This window comes from Alligator mississippiensis, chromosome 7, assembly GCF_030867095.1.
Source record: "Alligator mississippiensis isolate rAllMis1 chromosome 7, rAllMis1, whole genome shotgun sequence".
NCBI lineage: Eukaryota > Metazoa > Chordata > Crocodylia > Alligatoridae > Alligator > Alligator mississippiensis.
In genome coordinates, this window is record NC_081830.1 from 76,226,446 (window position 1) to 76,232,916 (window position 6,471).

The window sequence follows — 6,471 nt, forward strand, 5'->3', positions numbered from 1 at the left end:
GAGCAACCTGGATGAACTCTGGCTTTTTTCCTTTGTTTTTCAGTGAATGTTGTCCCATCCCCTTGTCTCTCTCATACTGCTTCACCCAGTAGAACAGTTCCACCTTCTTGTATCTTCATGACCAGTTTGCTGGAAAGGTGGCCAGTGTGCTGACATGGCATGATTACGAATCAGACAAATCAGCAGCAGGTGTGTTGGCCTCTGGTACCTGGGCAAATACAGATACCTCCCCCCAAGCATGGGTCAAGCCTTGTTTCCAAGCATGGGACCTCCTTTCTCAAGCTAACCTGGAACACACTGCAGGTGCCTTCTCCTCTCCACTGAAAAGCAAATTGTTGGCAGATTTCCAAATGGGGGGCTTCATTCTTTATCATGACTCTTAGGTGCCTTAAGGCTTTGCTCTAAACCACCTATTAATGGGAGTGAAAGGACTGCTATTGACAGCAGCTGGCTTTGTCAAGGAGTCAGATTAGTTTGAAATGCCTTAAATACGGGCATGTCAGTATATTGAAACTTGGTGTTAAAGCTAGGCACTTAATTTCAGGAGCATGGATTCAGGTGCATATGGTTTTCTATACATCCACATTTAAAATACGGGCTCTTACCTCTGTGTTGCTCCCTTGTGTGAAACTGGAAGTGATACAGACCTGTGTCATGAAGTTTGAGCTCGTAAAGTGCTGGACAAGTGCTAGAATTCACCAAACGCACTCAAAACCTGTCCCAGAAGTGCCAGATACTTAGCCAGGTAAGGGAGGAAGATAAATTACTATGAAACCTTTGTTCAGTGGTAGGGCCACTGTCACACCATCCATGCTGTTTCTGTGTGCAGGAGGATGCAAACTAAAGGGCGATGTTGGTTTGTCTTGCACAAGAAAATGGACATTACCAAACTAGGTCAGATCATCGGTCCATTTAGCCCAGCATCTGGTCTCCTTGTCAGAATTAGGTGAGTGGGAGAAAGTTGTAGATTGTCCTTGCAGAAAATCTCTCCTGGATCCCTTGAAGTTAAATTTTGGGTTTTTCTCTGACATAGAAGGGCATCTCAGACTCAGGATGTTCTTGTTACCCATAATAACTTCTTTATGAATTCTGCTAAATTCTTCCCATCAATTATATATTTTGGTAGCCAGTTCCCCTGGCCGTTCTGTTCTAGTAAGTGCTGACCACTAGGAATCAAAAGCTGATGGGAAATAATCCTAAAACTCAAGTTCATAAATATTTTTATTTGCTTTAATATTTTTCTGAAATACTGAAGAATGGGTGAAACAAGGCATATGAAAGTACATCAGTATTTGTGAGGTTTTTTGTGGGGGGTGGTTGTTTTTAAGAACGGCTGGATCTTCTCACTGAATTGGCAATTAAATAGAATTTATCTCATTTGTTATGAAGAACTCCCCAGAAATGTTTGTGTTTTGTTTTGAAATAGTTTATGCATATTTTACACTGTGTTGAAGCTCAAAAGCACTGTATACATGCTGCGGTTTATTTTATATGTATTTGTTCATTACTACAATTTACTGAATAGGTATGCCCTTTTCAAGAAAAACTAACCATTTATTCTCATTCGACCTCTCAGCATTTTCTCCTTGTTCTTTTCTCCAGCTGTTACCAAGATGGTACCAATGTAAGGCTCAGATTTTTCAACTGAATAATAATCATTGTATTTTATAGGAAGGATCAAACTTTCTTCTTTGTTAACCGCACATCCCAACAGTTTACATTAGCATCATGAGGGCCTAGAGTAAAATGGCAGGTTCTGATTTGCTTAGAAGATAGTATGGTATGATGTTTTATGGTGCTGCTACTGTCTTTTTTTAGGAGCTCTAAGCCTCTTTCCCTGTGGGTCAGGAAATAGGGAGCAGGTGGGATAGAAGAAAATACCAGCTGGGTATGGAAATACTAACCAAATTGTAGTTGTTTAGTTGTGTTGCATAAAGTAGCTGCTCTTGGTACACTAAGACTGGGAGAAAAGACTCAGTGACCTCTGAGAGTTTCAAAACGGAGCAGAGGTCCCTCACAGTAGCATAGCTCCTTTTTTCTGGCCCTTAGCAGGAGTTCAAAGACCCACAGGAGCTCCAGGCCGGCAACCCACATGGCTTTCTGGATTTTGCAGCCAGCTGCAGACCTGTGCATATCTGCAGTGAAGTCTGGTCATGATGACTAATGACTGTTGTTTCTATAATAGTAGCAATTCCAATTCTTCCCTTTAATCAAAGATCCCTATCAAATGTAAAATGTTCACTATTTTTGCTTTGCTTTTAGAATCAGCGACGGTCCCAACAGTGGGGATAATTAAAAGGTGAGGCAAAAAAGAATTCATGTTTGAAGTGTGATCTATTCATCCATATGCAACCATTGCTTTATAGGAGAGTGTTTCACAGGGAAAAGGTACTCGATGATGTGGCACTTGGGATAAATTAAAAAGCATAATTGAATATGGAGAGCCATGCCACCTCCTAGCGCAAAGTCCCTTATTTCTTAAGTAAGCTTTTTCTGCTCGGTTCATGCCTGCTATTCCATGTTGGGGGAGACCATCTCAACCATGATATTTAGAACCCGTCCCAATCGAATCGCCTTTCCTCATCCTGGCTCCTGTTCCAACCCCCTTGGGCCACTGGCACGTTTGGGACATGTTTCAGTGGCACACTAGCCTAGACTTTCCATGTAGCTGCCTTCCCATGCAAGCCATGTAGCCTTCCCTCCTATGCAAAGCTATGAAACTTGGCAGAATGCAAAAGATACTCAAGCTTTCTTCTGCACCCACCTTTCTCAGCGTGATCAAGTATAGTGCCAGCCTGCAGAATGGCTGCTATTGAGCGAGTTGTTTCTGGCTCAGAAAGAGCAGCTTTAAATAGGCAGAGCGGCCTGCTTTCTTCTGTCTGAACCTATGGATTGCTTGGGGCCACTGCGAGCCAGAAGAGAAGGGGCTAGCAGCAGTTTGGAAAATGGCACAGAAACAACCTAGCTAAGCTCATTCCACATTTTCGATCCTGCTTTTCATGGATACGCTTGTTAGTTAATGCTCAGTGAGTGCCGAAGAGCCAAAGTCTGATTCTGGTATAGAGCAGCAACCTTTTCAAATAATCTTTCAGGTGAATTATATAATTCATAGTGCAGGCTAAGAAAAAAACACTGAGTTTCTGTAGAAGCCCATTCCTACAGAGCAGGGCACTTTTAAAGAACGGCTGCTTCAGAGAACATTTATCCTCCCCAGATAGGGGGCTATAGATGCTGATGATGATACTAATAAAAGTAATAATAATAGTGATAAGGGGAAATTGGACTTCAAAACTAGAGCTGATATTGCAAACTTGTCTGGAATACTACTTTGTCTTTGCCTGGTCAGTCGTTCACTCCGAAACCTTTCCATACTCTGTCACCAAAGTAGGGGCAATTTAAGGTGGAATCTCATCGGCTAGAGAAGGCCTGGAAAGATCATTTAATCGAAATCAGAGTAACCTATCACACCATTCTCTGCTCTCTTGTGAGACCTTTTAAAGCAGATGCAGTATGTTTCCAAATTGAACAGCAACTAATCTATATGATAGTTTGAGAAACGAAGCAGGCTATTCTGTGCAGTCCTAGTAAACGCCAGTCACCGATGTGACGTGCAAAGCTGCATCGCCTCCTCTACCCATCAGGGCTGGATCAATATTTTAACAGAACTGGTTCTTTTTCAGTCAGAAGAAAACCAAGTTGAATTACTTCAGAGCAGTCCTTTTATTCCAGAATCTGGATTGAGCTCAAGAAAATATTTCTGTGCAAGTATTCTCGTTCCCCTGTAAACAGAAGAAAGAAAAGATTTCTTCGAAGTATATCAGCAGTCATGAAAGTTCAGCTGTCCTCATAGTGCTGATGCATGGGGTCGTGTAACGGCAGTGGAAGCCTGGAACTTCATCAGCTGTGTCCACTGAAGTCATAAATGCTCTGAAGAGGTAAAACTGCACTTGGAAAACTTCCACGACTATCCAGACTACATCATGCTGCCACGGCTACACAGTACATCATGCTGCCACTGTAAGAGCTGGGGAAACAGGTCTGAGAAGTAGTGCCGGACTGTGTTTCCATCTCCAACAGGCAATTTCAGCCAAAGCTGTTTTAGCAGACCACTTTGGGCTTACTTTGTCAGGGGACATTTCTTTCTAATAGGCAATTATAGCTTTGTGATAACTGATGGCTGTGATTGGAAAAGCAGGGAATCCCGTTAGACTTTTCCATGAAAATTTCCACTTCCTTTTTAAACGCAATCCATGCACAAATCACAGATGTCAATGGGGCTCTTAGGATCTTAACACCCCCGATATATTTTCATAAGCTGGGTTTGGTGTCTGTCACTTCTCTCTAACCACTTTTCGTACTTGTGTCTGACACTTGTCAGAGCTGAGTCTTAAAAATACAGCTGACACATTCATGGAAGTGAATTTTTAAACAGCTAGATGGTAAGACAGTCCCCAACCTTGCAAAGTGTTAAGCAGCTCCAGAGAGGCGCTGAGCATACTAAACTCCACTGAACATATGCAACTCTGCAGTTAGGTGGTGAAAAGAAACTGATGGTGCTCATGCTGTTTCTGGCAGCAACAAGGCCATCAGCCTATTAGCTATTTCCTATGTTGAATTTCCATCTGCATAGTCAAGAGTGTATCCATGGGGTTTGAAGGTGAACCAGATTTAAAAAACAGACCCTGGCTACAGCCTTTCACCCAGAACAGAACTGGAACATTTCTTGAGGTATGAGTGAAGCCTGAACAACTTAATTTATTATAGAGATGCACTGAATCCCCTATAGTGTCATTGATCCTCATATGAATCTGGCAATTTTGCTCCATCTGTCTAACAAACAAACCTGGTTCTGGAATCTACACAAAATTTCAAATTCTTGGCATTTACCTCGATGTAGAGTGATGGTGCAGATATCCTTTATAGTTCTCCCTGTAGATATGGACCAGATGTAGGTAGAAAAAGGAAGGCCTGGACAGTCTCTGAATCCTGTTAGGATGAGCAGAAGCTCATCAGAAACCCTTGAAATGACTGGTTCTTCGTATCTATAAAGAGGGCTTAAATTGCCACTTGTGTTCGGACTCTTCTGGCAGTCTGCAGATTCTTGGCTGGGTGAAAGAGAATAAAAAAGCTAAATTCCACTAGCAACTTCCAAACCCAAATGCTCTAGCTTATGGGCTATTGTTCAGTGATGTGCTGCTTGTTCATTTGTGTAATTGTTTCTTATCATTATTTTAGTAATTAGTATAAATGTCTTGGCACTGAAGTAATCAACAAGTTTTACAGTAGATGTTAACTTTAGTAGTAAATTAATACACAGCCCAGTCCGCTGAGCAATTATGGTCCTTGGCAATTTCACTGGCTTTTCTCCCTCCCTGAATTTCTTAAGGGAGTTGTTAGTCTCCATCAGTAAAATAAGACTAACAGTATACGCCACAGGAGTGTTGTGAGAATTAATTAATATATGAATGGAGCTGAGAAACTAATTCAGAATGAATAATTTATGTAATAAATGTGACTCCATTTTCTAGCCACCAAATGTTTGTGAGCCCATCGCAAAATTCCTCACATTGGATGACTAACCAATAGTGCATATTCCAATATTACTGGTAGATAATAAACCCTGCTGGCAGAACTGCTCTGAATTCAAGGTGATGCCACTGAATTCAACGTTGTGTGTTTATGGGTTAGAAGAGATGCGTGTACCCGGGTACATTAAAGGTTACTAGAGTGCATAGAGGCTACTGCAAAAGGAGAGGGAGGAAGAAAACCTGGATCTGTGGTCTGTCCAGTGCCATGGATTGCATGTTTGTTTGCAGGTATATGACGGTATTTCATCTCTAGCTTTTGGCAGCTGCATTAAAAAATGTGGGTGCTCTGGTTCTCTGAGTGTGAGGGATAACTAGACTTGCCATTCACTGTATGGTTTTCATTTGGGGTTAGCTACTACTAAAATCCTGTCGGTCTATTGGAGATCTTCCATCCCCTCCTCCCAACTCTTAAAATACCCATATAAAGGAAATGAAGTTGGTACTTTAGAAATCAAAGGTGTGTGGATAACAGTGGGGAACCTCCGTTTATTTTCTGAACAAGTACAGCAGAGACAGTGAATTACAAACATGTCTCCTGCCCCAAACCTGGCCGGAGGGGACTGAATTTGCTTTTGGTCTGGTACCATCTTACGCCAACGCAACTCCTTTAGCTTTAACAAAGCTTCTCTGGATTTGCACTGCTGTGAATAAAATCGGGATCAAACAATCAAGTTTTAATAGTGATGACGTAATAATAGCCTTCCTGTTGATGTTGCAAGCAAGAGCCGTCCACCTTTTTTACCGTGCGAGTGGACGTCTGTCTGCTATCCCGTGGAAAGGGGCAGCCAGCTGTTACTGTTCTGAAAGGTATAGCAGACATCCAGAGTCTTGCAGGTTTGTTTTCTAGTGGGGCAGAAATCCCTGACGTGTTATGTGAGTATAT